The sequence below is a fragment of the Prionailurus bengalensis genome, chromosome B1 (genome assembly GCF_016509475.1).
Source record: "Prionailurus bengalensis isolate Pbe53 chromosome B1, Fcat_Pben_1.1_paternal_pri, whole genome shotgun sequence".
Lineage (NCBI taxonomy): Eukaryota > Metazoa > Chordata > Mammalia > Carnivora > Felidae > Prionailurus > Prionailurus bengalensis.
This window is the reverse complement of record NC_057344.1, coordinates 71,588,981-71,608,132: the sequence shown is the minus strand read 5'-3', so window position 1 is coordinate 71,608,132 and position 19,152 is coordinate 71,588,981. Positions and strand designations below refer to the sequence as shown.

The 19,152-nt window shown below is 34.7% G+C and overlaps 1 non-coding gene across 1 annotated transcript; it reads left to right on the top strand.

Moving 5' to 3' along the window:
* Window positions 1-15,714: 15,714 nt before the first annotated feature.
* On the top strand, window positions 15,715-15,818 carry LOC122479254. The gene has a single exon (XR_006296311.1). It is a non-coding gene; the product is annotated as a U6 spliceosomal RNA (small nuclear RNA).
* Window positions 15,819-19,152: the final 3,334 nt, after the last annotated feature.

Sequence of the window (19,152 nt, the reverse complement as noted above, 5' to 3'; positions counted from 1 at the left end):
ATGTAAAGATACCGATTCTCTTCAAATTTTGCCCAACACTTTTAGCATCCATCAATGGACTTGTTTGCCACAAGCATCGTGTTCGCCTAATGGTGATTTTCTATTTTCTTCTCTCCCCCTGCATTTTATTAATTGAAATTCTTCCATAAGGAAAAAATATTCCTCGTCCTCCATTTATATAATTATTCAATTAGTTGTTCACATCAAAAAAAAAACCTCTTGGATATTTATTTTATTATGTGGGTTAAAAACCAATATAATTATCTTTTATTTTCTCAAATTATTCCAGCTTTGGCCTTTCTAACTCCTTCCAGATGGCTTTGACATTTTTTTTAAAGCTCACATCTTTTATTAAGTACTTCTAAGAACTGGATTATAAATGTGTTCATTGCTGCTGGGTGTAATTACTCATAGTGCCCTCAGCCAATGGACATAGGAATATACGTACAGATGGTAACCCAAGCCACATCCTGACATCTGTATTTCTACATTATCTACTTCTGTAACTGTTAAGACAATAAGTTTATACTGATAACTGATTCCAGTGAAACACCGTAGTGTTTATTTTAGCTCTTCCCCTTTCCCTATATGTAATTACTTTCTCCAAAAGTGAGCATTTCAGCTCTACCTGCATGGGATGAATATATATGTCCTTTTTTTTTTTCCTTTTCAGTTCTAGTATGCACATTACATAGTTTCAAAGTTGTTAACACATACCCAATGAGAAATTTACTAATTTACTAATTAGATTGGAGCAGTTGTATAGAGCACTTTTTTGCCTTTGGCCTTAAAGGTAAACAATTGATGTTTTGTAAATTACCAGGTTCGTTGTTTTTTCAGTACTCCTTCAGTGTGATTAGGTTATCATTTGTAATTCAATTTGGTTCACTTGCTATTGTTTCCATGTCATATGTTTCCCCCACATAGCAGTTTATCTGGCTAATTTTTGAGTAGTTGACATTTCTATGAAGCATTACTGTATATCTATGAAGCATTATCGTACATCTAAGAATCAGAAATATACAAAAAGATATATTCAGGGGAGTGTTACTCTCTCCTTATCCCTGTTCTCACTCTTTTCTCCTTTCTAACCATTTCTCACCCACTTTCTAGAGATAAACAATCTCCTCAGTTCTTGGTTTAGCATTCCTATATTTATTTCACAAAAATGGGCAAGTATGTGTGTATTTTCTTATTTCCCCTCATTTCTTACATGAAAGATAGTACACAATAGTTTCTTGTATAATTTGCTTGTCTCACTTACAAATATGTCCTACGGGTCACCTGGGTGGCTCAGTCTGTGGAGCGTCCAGCTTTGACTCAGATCATGATCTCCCAGTTCATGAGTTCCCAGTCCGGCATCAGGCTCTGTGTTGACAGCTGGGAGCCTGGAACCTGCTTCAGATTCTGTGTCTCCCTCTCTCATCTGCCCCTTGCCCACTCACACTCTGTCTTTTTCTCTCTTTCAAAGATGAGTAAATATTAAAACAAAACAAGTCCTACAAGTCACTCCATATCAATTCATACAAATCTTTGTTATTCTTTTGTGCAGGTGTATAGTTCTCCTTTGTTTGGATGACCGTATTTTCTCCAATCTCTTTCCTATATATGAGTATTAATTTGTTTCCTACATTTTGCAATTACAAATAATGCTGCAGTGAATAACCTTGTACATATGTGTCTTCTTATTATTGGAGGTGTATCTTTAGTGTATGTTTTTAAAAGTTTCTGGATTGCAGAGTAAGTGCATAGGTAGTTTTGTTAGGTATTACCAACTTTGGTGAAAAATGGATTTTACCAATTTCATTCTGATTAACAATATATGAGAGTTTATTTCTCCACAGCCTTACTGACAAAATTTAATATTTACATACATAATATTTACACATCAGGTGATAATGGGATCTCAGCATTTTAAAATTGTTACTTCTCTCATTATAAATTATTTGAATATTTTTTGTGAATTCTTTAACTATCTTTAATTTTTTTCTATTTTTTTTTTTTTTTTTTCTATCAGGACTTTGGTCCTTCATCCCTTCATTTTAAAAAGGACATTTACCCTTGGGCTGTTTTATATGTTGTAATTGTTTGCCACAAGGCTTATATTTTTTTTTAAGACTTTTTTATACAACCATTTTTAATTTATGTTGTCAAATACAACAATCTTTTCATTTAATGCCTTTGAATTTTGTAACACTAGAAAAACTTCCCAATACTAAAACTAAAGAGAAATTCAGGAATGTTTCCTTGTGGTAGATCATGGCTTCATTTTTTTTTTTTTTTTACATTTATATACCTAATCCATTCATAGTAATCTCTTATATGGTGTGAGATAAATTAAATTTTAACTTCTTCCATATGGCTACCTACTTGTCAAATCACCATTTATTAATGAGTCAGTCTTTACTCCAGTAAACTGAAATACAAGTTTTTCATATGTTAAATTTCTTTATGTATTTCAGTTTAATTTTGGACTTTCTATTTTATCTATTCTACTTATCTCTTCATATACATTTAAAGAGGTTTAAATTTGTTTTCCTCATATAGATTTTGCACATGTCTTGTTAAATTTATGTCTTTATATTTAATCTTTCTTGCAGTCTTTTTTTTTATAAACTTTTTTTTAATGTTTATTTCTGAGAGAGAGAGAGAGAGAGTGTGAGCAGGGGAGGGGCAGAGACAGGGAGACACAGAATCCGAAGCAGGCTCCAGGCTCTGAGCTGTCAGCACAGAGCCCGACATGGGCTCGAACCGTGAATTGTGAGATCCTGACCTGAGCCGAAGTCAGACACTTAATCGATTGAGACATCCAGGCACCCCAATCTTTGTTGCAGTCTTGAACATAATTATCTTTAACGTTCTATTCTCTATTTATTATTTGTGTCTCTGAAGACTGTTGGTTTTATGTGATAATTTTATACCCTGGTCAACTCATTCAATTCATTAACATTTGGCTTAGTTTTAGCGTCATTTCTCTGGAGTTTCTAGGTGTTCTATCATATTATCCACCAATAGAGACTGTTTTATTCCTAAAATTATCCAATTTAGTGTTTATAATTGATTTCTCTCATTTAATTGTCCTGGCTAAAAATATTTCTACTAAAAAGTAGTAACGGGGATATATAATGGTAGTGGGGGTATATAATCATGTTAAAAAAATATCTTTCCATTCCCATTTTTTGTACTTTTCATCATGAATGTATATTGAATCTGTCTAAAGCTTTCTCAGTATCTATGGAGATAATCATGTGATATTGAATTGAACTAAGATGAAGGAAGCAATGAATGTAGCTTAGAGAGAAGGCAGGTTATAGAGGAAAATCTGGAGGAAGATTGAGAAATGGAAAGTGTCATAGAAAAAGGTAAACCAGTGCATTATGCAAGTATGAAAAGGTTTGTATCGGCACAAGGGAGCCCTTTCTTCATGCACAGAAATCAACCATTTTTATAAAACGAGACTTATTTTTCCTACATATATTTCTGAAAGCATAATGAAATAATATTTTATTTAAGAACCACTGAAGCAGACATTTTTATTCTTCCGTTGCAATGGAGACTTTCAGCAATGAAATCTGACTTTATAGTGAATACTTAAGAATAATTAGAAATGATTACACATGCAGGTAACCCACCTGCTATACAGTTTTTGTGAAGTTTAAAAGACTCCTAGATGCTGCAAATTCTTACCCTTTCCAAAATAATTTCCTACATATTTTATTACTATGAAAAGAGATTATAAAAATGTTGATGTTCAAATAATTGAAGATTTATCTTAGTTTTATCTATCAAAATCTAAAATTAAATGTAAGAATAAAATGGACTTTGAATTTCAGTAATACCTTGGGTTTTAGGAAGTTGTTTTTTTTTTTTTACATTTTTGTTTAATGCATTTGGTAATATCATTTCTTATAAATCAAACACTCCATGGTCAAGTATCTTAGTCTACTTTTAAGCATGTGCCTTCTAGTTGCAGGATTTAATTTTAATTTCTACCGAATTGGTCCAAAAAAAAAAAAAACCCTTTCAAAATAGAAATGTATACGCACTCAACAATTACTCTATTCTAGATAAGACTTTTAATAAACCAAAATTAAATTAAAATGTCAATCAAATAAGTGAGAACCAATTTCTTTTTAAAATAAATGTATATCTCATGTATAGTCCCAAGAGTTAAATCGTATATCTTACAATCAAATCATTCTTCAAATTTAATAGGTTCTATGATATGTCATGGATGCCCTTGGTTTATAAAAAATAGGAGTTCTGAAGAGTTTCTGATGGAATTCCTCAATATAGGAAACTAGAAAACAAACACAAATTAAGTTTTCAATAGAGCTCGTTTAGACATTCAGTAATAATCGAGTCAAAAGTAGTGGGGTCATGAAATATTTAAAAGACATGCAGATATCTGTTAACAAGAAGGTGGACCGTGAAATGTAGAATCAAAAGCATGGAATGAAACTTATATCACTTAAAAAAAACAGCCTTCAAATACTTCAAATATAATTATGTTTCTTTAGGAACCATAAATGTTAACAACTTTGGAAATAGTATTTAGCACTATCAAAAATAGTCCAATAACAGCTGAATTTTTTTTTAAAAAGGGCACTTTCTTTACCAAATAACAGTGATATAAATTAACAAAAATGTAAAGGAATTATAAGAATAATGACAACTATAGACTTCTACTACTTTTCTATTAGTTCTAGAACTTTCTACCTTTTAGAGCTACAATTTCAAATTTTTAACTTTAACTCTTAGTATTATTATCATGTCAACAGGTCAAGATGCTGCTAAATTTCAAAGTAACATTTTTGCGCCACATGAAAAGTCACATAATACTCACAATGACATATTGAAGGGATTTTTTATTACAAGCTAGAAATTCACAGCAAAAATTAAACTAAACAATTTATTAAAATGTCCAGTTCTTTAGAATGTATCACAGCCTTCCAATTATACTTTTATAAAAATGTCTCCAAAAGATATTATTACCAACTTTATATCTCAATCTAAAGTTTTAATAAAAATAAGAAAAAGAAAGATAGGAAGGAATAAAGGAAGGAGGGAGGGGAGGAGAGGGAGAGAGGAAGGAAGGAAGGAAAGAAAGAAAGTGAATGAAAGAGAAAGAAGGAAAGAAAGAAAGAAAGAAAGAAAGAAAGAAAGAAAGAAAGAAAGAAAGAAAGAAATTACATACTTGACCACAAATAATTGGACCAGATGTCAGCCAGAGTTGTTGTATCTATCAAATGAACCTGAACCATTGGATCACTTTCACAGCTGATGTAGGGTAAATTCCAGGAAATAGGCATACATCCAAAGAGTGCTTCCCCCCACATCAAACCTCATAAAACCTCATAAACCTCATATGTCAGATATCCTAAACATGGAACTACACAGTGGCTCATGATGCTGAGATACTTGGCTAGGAACATTTTTTGCATAACTACCATTTTTTTTTAAGTATATTATCCTAAGGTAGATTATTTAGATTGATAGTTTTACCCTACTCCTTCTCTAACATATTCCCACGGGGAAGTTAAACAACAACAACAACAACCAATGATTCTGGTAATACGTTCACAAATGCCTCTATCAGGATGTAGCTACTCTATAACTTTAAATCTTCCAAAAAACTTCATGGGAGACAAATTTCCCCATGTAATTTTTGGCACAATAATGCATGGGAAATAATTCTGAACCTGTGACAACAGGGTTTAAATTTGAAGGTGTGATTAACTTTGTTAATATAAATAAGTAAACTTAAAATTAAGGATGTTTCTATGTTTTGTTTTGTTTTGTTTTTAAACATTTCAGGGGCGCCTGGGTGGTTCAGTCAGTTAAGCATTGACTTCAGCTCAGGTCATGATCTCACAGTTTGAGCCCCGCGTCAGGCTCTGGGCTGATGGCTCAGAGCCTGGAGCCTGCTTCCGATTCTGTGTCTCCCTCTCTCTCTGCCCCTCCCCTTCTCATGCTCATGCTCTGTCCGTCTGTCTGTCTCTCTCTCTCTGTCAAAAATAAATAAACATTAATCAAAAGTTAATTAAAAAAAACATTTCAATAAGTCTTTCTCTTAGGGTATCCTAGAGGAAGAAATTCAGATATTTGCTCATGTTTCTATTCAGAACAAACTGATGTGATTAGTTCGGAAATGTTAAATGTGTCTTAGCATTACAAGCTAGCTTGGTCACTAATTCCTCTTCCCAGGGAAGAATACGTAAATTAAGAGGGGGGATGGGGTAGTGATTAAGAATGTGAGCACTGGAATACGGATGTCTTAAGAACTGGCTTGACTCGGCCTGACTCTTGATGAAGTTCATCAAACCTCTGTTTGAATAGCTTTTCTATTTGTGCGAGTGGATTCATGGTACCAGAGGACTACAATGGTGTGTCAGATCTGGAATCTGACCGTCCAGCTCTACACTTACCAGTTGTGTAAATCTGAGCAGTCGATGCGTCACATTCTTCATTGGCAAAAAAAAAAAAAAAAAAAAAAAAAAAAAAAAAAAATTGTGTATGTACACACCTTATAGGACTACTAGGAAGATTGGATGAAATAATACAGGTACATCATTTAGCACAGTGTCTGGCACATCACAGGTATTTGTAACAAATAGCTAATTTTTTTACTGTTCCCCAAACTGACAGTGAAACATACGCTCAATGGAAAGGTAAGCTAAGCTATTGAAGTACTTTATGTAAGGTTGAATGTTAAAACTGCTCGAAGAGAAGCTTTAGAAGCTCTGGAAAATTCACAAAATAAAGAAATAGCTTTAGGATCTGGCTTATTTTGATTGAATTATTATTCCCACTGGAAGCCACTAATATTTACTAATGTCTTTGAAAATGTAGAGTAGCAATGGGCAATGGTGTATGGGTATCTGGCATTGCTTACCAACAGTCTCTAAGCTGGAAAACAACAGCAAAAGCCAAATTACCAGAAAAGCTACCTGCTCTGCTATGTGCTTACTTCCTTTTTCATTACAACAACAGTAAGGCTCTGATGGCTCTGAAATGGAAAGTTGTTACCACAAACATGAACCTTCAACAGTGTTTTATGTTGCCACCTGGCATCTACTAGAAATTCATGGGCGAAACTTGGCTTGGGTGAATGATCTTACTAGGATTCTATTCCTTGTTTTGTTTTTATTATTTTTTTTATTTTTGAGAGAGAGAGAGAGAGAATGAGTGGGGGAGAGGCATAAAGAGAGGAAACAGAGAATCCCAAGCAGACACAATGCTGTCAGCACAGAACTCTACCCAGAGCCGGAACTCCCAAACCTTGAGATCATGACCTGAGCTGAAATCAGTCAGAGACATGAACCGGTTCAGCCACCCAAGTGCCCGTATGATTCTCTTTCTTTAAGGATGGTCAAAACAAATTCTGTACTTATAAACTGTTCATTTGTGTCTTCTGTTCATTTGTCTACTGATATGATTGTTTTTCTATTATGTATGTGAATGATGCAGATATTTTAAGGAAGATAGATATTTATGTATTTGATACATTTTTCTTCAGATCTTTATTGCCTTCTAATTATTTTTTTAAATCCAGTCTATATTTGAATATATTTCTTGTAATTATTGAGAGAATTAAAAAATTAAAATGTTATAAATGTAGGAGTTATGACATAGGGGAAACTAAGTGTCATGCAGGTCATAATTATTACAAGAACAATGAGCACACTTGAATATATCAATATTGTTTAATTATGTACTTATCAAGTATTTTTATTTGACCAGTGATTAGTTGATTATAAATTCTTTGTATATTTAAAATAAAACACATTTACATGCATACATATTTATGTAACTCTATACATAAACTTGGCGTATACAAATCTACATGCGTGTGTATGAATACAAGTTCAAGTTCTCGTGTACAGATATGTTTTGCATTTTTATGTCAGTAATTCTTCACATGCTTTTTAATGAAGGATTGAAATTGAGAAGTAAAAGTTAATATCATATCTATTTAATCAATTTTGGATAATTTGTCCCTGCTGAAAATTCATATTTAATTGAAAATGTCTAATCTCAGATTGTGCCTTCAAAGCAATTATTGCTCAACTATAATAAGTTGTTTTAACACAAACACATTCAGTATAAATGGGGAAATGTAAGAAAGCAGATAAATATACGCAATTTTAGAGACAGAAGCTCATTCACCTCCAATACAATTGCAAAAAACTTAAATCCATTATTTAAAGTAGTTGGATGTTTTCACTATTTTAGTGTATTTAGAGAATGAAGGTAAGTAAGAATTTATGCATTGAAACAGGATGATTTTTCCCTGTTAAATCATAAAAATACATAATTCTGTAAGTACCACTAATGAATCGAATATATCAGACAAATAACTGTAATTAATTTGTATACAGGAGCCAGAAGCTTTATACACCAGCAATTTTAAAAACTCACGTATCTGGTCAGCTTTATTTTTCATGCTTTCATCATTAAGCCACTACCTATTATATGATGTTTTGGGGTTAAGTAACACCAATAATTGGTTTTAACATTTAAATCACTCTGCTTTTGGGGCGCCTGGGTGGCGCAGTCAGTTAAGCATCCGACTTCAGCCAGGTCACGATCTCGCGGTCCGTGAGTCCGAGCCCCGCGTCAGGCTCTGGGCTGATGGCTCGGAGCCTGGAGCCTGTTTCCGATTCTGTGTCTCCCTCTCTCTCTGCCCCTCCCCCGTTCATGCTCTGTCTCTCTCTGTCCCAAAAATAAATAAACGTTGAAAAATAAATAAATAAATCACTCTGCTTTTAAAATTATTCACAGAGTGGAGGTCAAGTTGATATTGCTCTCATTTGGGGAGCCTGAGTGGCTCAGTTGGGTATGTGTCTGACTCATTTCAGTTCAGGTCACGATCTCACAGTTTGTGGGATGGAGCCCGGCATCAGGCTCTATACTGGAAAACATGGAGCCTGCTTGGGATTCTCTCTCTTCCTCTCTCTCTGCCCCTCCCCTGCTCATGGGCACTCTCTCTATCACAATAAATAAATAAACTTTATTATAAAAATTGCTTTCATTCTGCACTAGGTGTTAATTGATGTAAAATCTCCATTACATATAAATTGGATCTAATCATAGGGCTAGAAGTAAACTTCTGGGTTATGGCTTGCTATTTCTTATATGGATAGAACTACAACTCAGCTACCCCCCCCCCAAAAAAACCAACAAACATCTCAATTGCTTTTAGAGGATGAAAATAGGAAACATTAAAATTTTTTCCTGGACAATTATTTCAGAAGACTTTGAAATATAAATTCTTCCATGAATATTTTTTCTTTATTTAAATTTTTAGAACAGTTTTAGATTTAAAATACAATTGAGAAGGAAGTAAAGAGATTTGCCATACCTGTATAGCCTCTCTGATCGATCATCAATATCACTCACCAGAATGGTACATTTTAACCAACAATGAACCTGCACTGACACATCATAATCATCCAAAGTCTGTAGCTTACCCTCAAGTTCACTGTATTAGTGGGTTTGGAAAGGTGTGCAATGATACATATCCATCATTACAATGTCACATAGAGTATTTTCACTGCCATAAAAATTCTCCCTGCTCTGACTATTCATCTCTCCCCCTAGACACACACCTTCGGCAACCACTAATCTTTTTATTGTTTCCACGATGTGGCCTTTTCCAAAACGTCACATAGTTGGAATATACAGTATGCAGCCATTTGAGATTGGCTTATTTCACTTAATAATATGCACTTAAGTTTCTCCATGTCTTTTTGTGTCTTGATAGCTCATTTCTCAGGTGCCATTTTGTTTATCAAGTCACCTACCGAAGGACATCTTCGTTGCTTTCGAATTTTGGAAATTACAGATGCAAGTGCCATAAAGATCCATGTGCAGATATTTGTATGGACAAAAGTTTTCAACTTCTCTGGGAAAATACCAATAAACGTGATTATAGGATCATATAGTAAGTTTAGTTTTACAAGAAATCACCACACTGTCTTCCAAAGTGGCTATATTATTAGCATCCCCAGCAGCAATGTATGAGAGTTCTTGTTGTGCCATATCCTCAGTATTTGGTACTGGATGTTCTGGATTTTGGTCCTTCTAATAGGTGGGTAGGAGTTTCTCAGGGTTTTTTGTGTTTTAATTTTCATTTCCCTAATGACATACGATGCAAATCACATTTTCAGGTACTTATTCTCCATTACTACATTTTATTTGTTAAAGTGTCTGTTAAGGTCTTTGGCCCATTTTTAAATTGGATTGCTTGCTTTCTCATTGTTGAGTTTTAAGTGTTCTTTGCATATTTTGGACAATAATTCTTTATCAGATGTGTCTTTTGCAAATATTTTCTCACAGTCTGTGGTTTGTCTTCTTGACGTTGTCCTTAGCAGAGCAGAGGTTTTGATTTAAGTAAGTCCAGCTTATCCACTATTCCTTTCATGAATTGTGCCTCAGGTATTGTCTTTTTCTCCTCTGTTATATTTTGGGAGTTTTATAATTTCGTATTTTATACTTAAGCATAGCTACATTTTGATTAATGTTTATGAAGGATGTGTATTATGCGTCTAGATTTTTTTTTACACGTGGATGTCTAGTTGTTCCCACACCATTTGTTAAGAAAAATATCTTTGCTCTGTTGTATTGCTTTTTGCTCCTTTGTAAAATATCCGTTGACTGTATGAATGTAAATGTATTTCTGAGTTCTCTGTTGTGTTCCACTGACCTATTTGTCTGTGTTTTTCACCAGTACCACACTGTCTGGGTTGTTGTGGCTTTATAGTAGTAGTAAATCTTGAAGTCAGATAACATCAGTTCTCCAATTTTGTTTTTGTCCTTCAATATTGTGTTGAGTCTTCTGGGTCTGAATATTTTTCTTTTTTTTTTTCTTTTGAATATTTTTCTTAATAATTTCTCACTATCACTATCTTCCTTACAAAATTCTTCACATTTTAAAGTCCTCCTTTTTCTTATTGACTGTCAAGTACAAGAATAATTGACTTTAAAAAAATTTTTTAATGTATATTTATGTTTGATAGAACACAATGGGGGGAGGAGAAGAGAGAGAGGGAGACACTGAATCTGAAGCAGGCTCCAGGCTCTGAGCTGCCAGCACAGAACCCGACACAGGGCTTGAACCCACAGACCATGGGATCATGACCCATGCTGCCCAACCGACTGAGCCATCCAGATGCCCCAAGAACAAGTGATTTTTAAATATGCTGGAGAATCTGCTCACTATTCACATTCTGGTTATAATTAAAATCTGTTCTGACAAACAAATACCTCTGCAAGATCTCATTTCTCCTTGAATTATTTTGAAACGTAAGCAGTTTAATTCATAGAAGTATTCTACAACACTTTAAGACTATAATGATTAAGTTTTCATAACTTAATATCCTCTTATTTATATTATGTTTTTAGTGTTTATGTTGAGAGAGAGATTGAGCATGCACATGAGTGCGGTAGGAGCAGAGAGAGAGGGAGAGAGAGAGAGAATCCCAAGCGGGCTCTGTGCTGACAGTCCCAACACAGGGCTCGCTCCATCCCACAAACCAGGAGATCATGACCTGAGCCAAAATCAAGTCAGATGCTCAGCCAACCGAGCCAGCAGAGGGCCCCAGTTAATGTCCATTTAAAAATTAAAATTTAAGACACACAAAAAGAGGATCTGTGTTGGCCAATGTCACGAGAAGAAGCATAATAAAGAGTTTACAAAACTGAGATATAAGAATTGTTCCTTACTGTACGAAAGTTACTGTTTGGCATTAGTTTAACATATTAAGTAGTATATGACTGAAGCATGTAAGTACAAGTTATCGTTTCTAAGACTATAAGCTTTCTATTGCTGTCGTAACAAATTACCACAAACTTAGTGGCTTAAAAGAACACAAAGAAGTCCAAAATGGGTCTCACCAAGCTAAAATCAAGGTATTGGCAGGGCTTTGTTCCTTGTGGACACTTCAGAGAAGAACTCACCTTCTTGCCTTTTCCAGGTCCTGGAGGCCCCCTGTACTCCTTGGCTCAGGCCCCTTTCTTCATCTTCAAAGCCCTTCATTCCAAGCTCTGCCTCCATCATCCCATCATCTGTCTCTGATTTTGACACTCTTGCCTCCCTTATATCAGGACTCTTATAATTATAATGGGCACACCAGATAACCCAGAATAATCTCCCTTTTTTCAAAATCTTTAATAACAATTGTAAATTCTCTTTTGTCATATAAGGTAACATACTCGCAAGTGTCATGAATTTCTATGTATTCTATCTTCACAATGACCATGGGATAAATGTACTTGGAGCTAAAAAGATAAAATCGAGGGAGACTTTTTCACTTTGAAGTTATTAGTCCACAGTCAATCATTGAACCTACCTTGATGGAGATAGAGAGTGAGGAAAGGGGGCTCAGAACCAAGTCTGGAGGCATTTCGGCTTCTAAAACCTGGCAGAAGATGATGATGTGCTGGAAGACACAGAGAGTGAGAAACGAGAAGAGTGTGGTCTCAAAAATCCATGAGAATTCTGGGTCTATCGCCAGCTCCGTGTGAGACACTGGGCAAGGTACTTAGTCTTTCCGATCATTAATTTCCTCATCCATGTCTTATCCACGAAGTTGCTGTGAGACCCGCAACGGCATAATGCTGTACAGCCTTTAGCTGGGGGCTTGCAGTTTAATAACAGTTCCTCAGTGCCAGCGGTCTTGGTCATCGTCATCGTCACCGCCATCACCGTCATCCTTAAGGATGAAGTAGGATGCAGTCCCGGAAGTCTGGTTGCAGCGCTCATCTCGGTGGCCTTTCTCCAGGGAGAGGGATTTGTCTTGGCCCATGTTTTTGGCCACTGTGTTCCTCCTCATACCTAGCAACTTCTTGCAGGGGAATGGTCAGGGCATCTGGCCAGCTCAGCACTGTCATTTTCCTCATTTTACTCAGGTATTTACATTTAACAGGAATAACAGAATGCATAAAAATAAATAATACTCTAGATCGTCCCTTAGTAAAAAGACTATAGATATAAGGCAAAAGAAAGTCGATCAGAACTTCAAGTTCTGAAAGATCTGGATGATCTTCTGAAAAATGCTACCAGAAAGTATTCGGAATTAATAATGAAATTTATACTTATAAGTGCTTAAGAATAAATAGTTCCACTACTTACCTTTCTTGTCATTCTTTTGTGGTTAAATGAGTTACCGAAAATATTTAAAAGATCTTGCTGAGAAAATAATTGCAATTAGTCATTCAGCATTTGGGTTTCGGTACAAATAAAGCACAAGTGGGGAAATTTTTTTTAAATATTAAATTTTTGAATCCATATAATGCTAAAAGTTATGTTTTTCTTCTTTCATATCCACATATATCAATAAAAGTTAACCTTGATCAATAATATAAGAATTTAGAGGGATGCTTGGGTGGCTCAGTCAGTTAAGTGTCTGGCTCTTGACTTTGGCTCAGGTCATGATCTCGTGGTTTGTGAGTTTGAGCCCTGCATCCAGCTCTGCACTGACAGCACGGAACCTGCTTGGGATTCTGTTTCCCTCTCTCTCCACCCCTACTGCATTTGGTCTCTACCTCGCACTCAAAATAAAAAAACATCAGCTTAAAAGAAAGGATTTTAAAACATAGAATTTTAATTAAAAAATAGAATGGTTCAGGCTTAAGCAGTAAAATATAGAAAGTTTTAAGTACTCTTAAAATCTAAACTTTCTGGTTATAGGCAAAAGTATTTTTAAAACAGAGTTTCTCATTTCTCCTGGCAATAATTAACAATCTCTTTAAATAATTTTAGTAAATAAAATTGTTCATCACAAGTGTGGCTACCTTTGGGCACCATACAACACTATCACAATGTTATTTATTATTTTCCTTATGCTGTGCCTTTTATTCCTGTGATTTATTCATTTCGTAACTGAAAGCCTGTATCTCCCTCTGCCTTTCACCCATTTTGCCTAATACCCCATTCCCTCCCCTCTGCTGAGTATTGGTTTGTTCTCTTTGTTTAGAGGTATGATTCTGCTTTTTGTTTGTTTGTTTATGCATTTATTTTGTTTTTTAGATTTCACATATAAATGAACTCATATGGTGTTTGTCTTTCTGATTCTAACTTATTTGACTTAGATTAATACTCTCTGGATCCATCCACATTATCACAAGTGGCATGATCTCATCTTTTTTATGACTGTGTAGTGTGTATATGTATATATAGATATGTATATGTGTATATGTATATATAGATATGTATATGTGTATGTACATATGTATATGTATATATAGACATGTATATGTATATATATATAGATATGTATATATAGATATGTATAGATATATATATATACATATACACACACTACGTCCTCATTCTCTACTGGTATATCAATGGACACATCACTAACTCAAAAAAGATATATGAGCCACTCTGTTTATTGCAGCAATATTCGCAATACCCTTTAAATATTTTTAAATGTCAGAGAATAATAAGTAAGTTGATTACTTCCAAGTAGAGTGAATTGTTGATCTTTTATCGGACTTTCACAATGAAGTGTAGGTGGGCAGTGTGTCTTTTAATATATATTATTATGCATAGAACTTTGTACCAGAGAGTATTTTTACAGAAAATAATGGTATTCACATATATTATCAGTTTTGAACGTATTTATGATGAAAAGTAAGAGAATACCTCTTGTAGTAGGTACAGACTCAAAGCTCTTACCATAGCCATCTGCCCAAGTCAAGACTGTGCTGTGTGCCCAATAACACAAAGACAAGAGGCCTTCTGGATATCATTTTTAGCGTTTATCTTACTGTACTTTACATTGGAGTTTCTACTCCAAAAATAATGGGATATAGGGTATGTTCATCACTAAATAAAAAGATCATGAAGACCACCTAGCTGTATTTACCCTCCCTTGAAAAGCTAGCTAATCCATTCAATTGCATGCTTTGAAACGAGTAAAGGTGAACTACCTAATACAACTTATGTCAAGACCAATTTGGATGAAACAACACACACACACAAATAAAGGTAACTTTTTTCCTTCAAAGGTCAGAAGTTTTTTGTCACTATCCTTGATTTCTTGCTTCATTTGAAAAAAAAAACAAAAACTGAAAATTACAGCGATGTAAAATGGATGTAGTTTATACAAGACAGGTGACAGCAAAGAGATAAATCAAAGCCCTTGGCTCTAAATCAACACAGGCAAGTTAATGTACATATATGCACTTCAAGTTTATATAAAAAAGTTTTATGCTTCCTATTTTAACTGGCTTTTTTAAATTATCCAATGACTTTTCGAGCCTGCTATTGTCAAATATTTGGTCTATAGGACTCATTACTGGCAAAACTGAAGTGAGGCAGGCATTCTCACACACTAGTGGGAGAGTATAAACTGGTGAAAGATTTATAGAAAGCAGATGGACCTTCCGCATGTTAGTACTTCTAAGCATCCCTCCTAAGAAGGTAATTCTTTACAATTTAATGGAAAGACTTTATCTAAAAATGTTTAAAACTTATCTTTCAAATAGAAAAAAATTCTGGAATAAATGATGGAGGTGGAGGTCACACACACGCGCGCGCGCACACACACACACACACACACACACACTGGTATCTCCACATAATAAAATTTTACGCACCTTTTAAAATAAATTGAACATTAAACACATAGAAAAAACTATCCTAAAATTTTGTTTAAATTATAGAATAGATTACAAATCTGTATGTAGAAAATTATGTCAATAGTGCTTGCTTCAGCAGCATGTATACTAAAATTGGAATGATACAGAATTTTGTATAGCCCTTGTGCAAGGATGATACACAAATTTGTGAAGGGTTCCATATGTAAAAGAAGAAAAGGAAAGAAAAGGAGAGGAGAGGAGAGGAGAGGAGAGGAGAGGAGAGGAGAGGAAGGGAAAGGAAAGGAAAGGAAAGGAAAGGAAAGGAAAGGAAAGGAAAGGAGGGGAGGGGAGGAGAGGAAGGGAGGGGAGGGGAGAGGAGAAAAAAAAGAAAAGAAAAGAAAAGAAAAGAAAAGAAAAGAAAAGAAAAGAAAAGAGAAAAGAGAAAAGAAAAGAAAAGACAAGACAAGAAAAAAGAAAAGAAAACTATTTCAATAAGCATAAGAATAAATGGGAGAAACTGCATCAAAATGTACTGTTGGGAGTCTGATTGTTTTCTTTTATTTATCTTTATTAGCTTTTTTTTCTTTTACAAATTTTATAAGTATATATCTTTGAATCAGAAAAAAATCTAAAATTTTAAAATGGTTTTGTAATAAAAATCATCTGAAAACCGGATTTAGAACTTCATTCAGATGCTAATTACATTTTTTTCTAAATTTTAGATTTTTTTTTCTCAATTTGGGAAAATTTCACATTGAAAAGTATGGGAGGGAGGCAGAGTTCCTGAAAGTCATTCTTAGTTTCTGTAGGACCTTCTCTTTGTGAGCATAGCTAACATGTAGTATAAAGTTTTTTTTGTTCTTTCTTCAGTTATAATAATTGTATGCCAGCCACATCATTTTATTTGTAGCTTGGCAAAGTATTGTGCGAAGGGCAAGTAATAAAGGTTGAGAACAGAGAAAGTAGAATTAAGAGATACTCCAAGAGAGTTATACTTTCAAAAATGAATATCTCAGTTTGCTCTTCTGTGAAATTAGACATTTGACGGACGGACCTCTATTTTCTTTCAGGACCCATGGATTAGGCTTTTAAATTTTTCTCTCCAAAGATCAGAATGTGTATCCAAATTGACCTTTGCACCAATAATCTCTCTGGATTTATTGCTGGCGAAGAGGTAAAGACCTTGCTGCTTTATATATGCTCCCAGTAGCACAACTTTTCCCCGGCCGCCACAGGCACTTCCTACTTTCTCAGTCTCCAGCTTTCAGAAGTTCTCGCTTTTATGGAAAGTGAAATTATTCTTTGTAAATCATTTGCTTAAGCTTTGAAAATTATCCTTTGGACTTCAAACCATATAATCTTATTTTCGCTGTTTTGTTTCGTTTTTTTTCCTTTGGACACCGGAGCCTATTTCTCTCCTTGTTTAAACGGCTTTGCATTCCGGTCATTAGCTGATGAATGTTGGGGACTCACCATGTGTTTCACATAAAGTTGCCAGCTTCCTCTGGGGTCGTATGACAGGGCTGAAAGTTGGACAGGGTGCTTTGCATTTTGTCAAAAAAAAAAAAGACATAATGTGAACTAATGTAAATTTACAGTAGCCAAGATTACATCAAACTAGAGAACTCTGCACTAGTGGATGGAGGACGAGTCATGAAGGACAATTTGCAAGGGTGACATATATTAATGCTGGTAACAGGATGTGAGAACATGCCATGTACACCTCTGGGAAGCAAGGGAGGAAAAAGATCAGGAAACAGAGGTCGATTAAATATTGCCTTGCTCTCAATAGGCAAATCAAATTAAAAACAATCTTGAAGTTTTGAATAAAGTAAATAGTATCACATTTTATAAGGTTAGAAGTGATTCTGTAGCTGAGAGAAGCTTCCTGTAGCTGTACAAGTTTTACGTGAAGTCCCTCAATACTCTTGAGACAATTTTTTTTTACTGCTTTCAAGGCCTTTTTATTTCTAAAAATTTTTTTAATGCTTTATTTATTTTTGAGACAGAGAGAGACAGAGCATGAGCAGGGGAGGGGCAGAGAGAGAGGGAGACACAGAATCCGAAGCAGCTCCAGGCTCTGAGCTGTCAGAACAGAGCCCGATGCGGGGCTCCAACTCAAAAACCGCAAGAACGTGACCTGAGCTGAAGTCGGATGCTCAACCGACTGAGCCACCCAGGCGCCCCTAGTTGTTTTTTTCTTAACAAGCACATGAACCCCTGAACCCCCAAGGACTGGACTCACAGGGAGGGTTACAAGCAAAAGAGAGGTTTAAAATAAAATTGCATATAATTAAAAATGAAGTGCTTTTACTTCCTTTCCTTTATTCTATTAAAACAAAATTGTTCGGTGAAGAAGGGAAAGCATGGAACAGATAAGGACTAGAACTGCATATGGGCATGAAGAGATGAAGATGAAAAGTTAAAGAAGAGATCAAGAGAGAGAGATGAATATACCAAAGCATAAGAAGAAGTCTCAGGGCTCATCTGGGAAATAATAAATGGTCTCTGACTATGCATAATAATGTTACTGATTTTTTCTATTAAATCCAAGAGAAAAGTAGCATAAATGTTTATGAAAATAACTCCTATTTCCTGGTTTGTCCGAAAACTTTCATTTCCAAACAAAAAGAAACATTTTAAAGAGTTTGAATATAAGACATAAGGAACTTTTGCAATATATTTATGCTTTTTGGTTGATGATGGTGAGGATAAAGTCCTGCAACCCTGAATTAACACATACCACACATTAAGTTGTGGCAACAAGTGTTATTATGCTTTAGGGCAAGGAAAGGTCAATGACAGTCTTATGTGTATGTTTTCATATCTCCATGTATAGGAGAATAAGAAATAAGTAATCAGATCAGTTTACTCATTTGTAACTAATAATCTCTGAGAACTTTGAAAAGAAGGATTTGTTTTAAAATAAGAATTATGAACAAGGATGGCATCCTTTTGAAGCAGTCTTGCTTAAGAAATAAATCTCCTTTATTAGTGTAATTATACCTACTGGAAAAAGTCTTCTTAGTTCCTTAATATCATATCATCTTAATCCTACAAAAGCATTATAAGTCTTAAAATCTTTCATGAATTTTCCACACCAATGATTTTTTTTAATGTTGGTAATGGCATGTTCCTCATCATAAATTCTCCTGTGGATTAGCTAAAATATTAGAATTATTTTATTGTTGAAATGTAATGTTAAAAAGTTTTCAGATCAGAAACACAATATAGCATAATGTTCACATTAAGTGAGAAGACTGTGTATAGGTATGTAGGGTTCCTGGAAATCTCACCCTGAAGATCATTGAACTTTTCAGTAGCCTCTAAGCAAGCAAGAGTTTAAACATTTATAGCCATAATCCTAACTTCAGTACCCCAGAAAATAGAAAATTAACAGTTCTAAATTCACAGGACTAACAGAAAACTAAACAGATCTAAATTCACAGGTGATGGTCCAGATGGGAAGCATTTTGAATTGGGAGAATGAAAACTTTTAAACTTTTTTTTAACGTTTATTCATTTTTCAGAGACAGAGACAGAGCATGAGCAGGGGAGAGG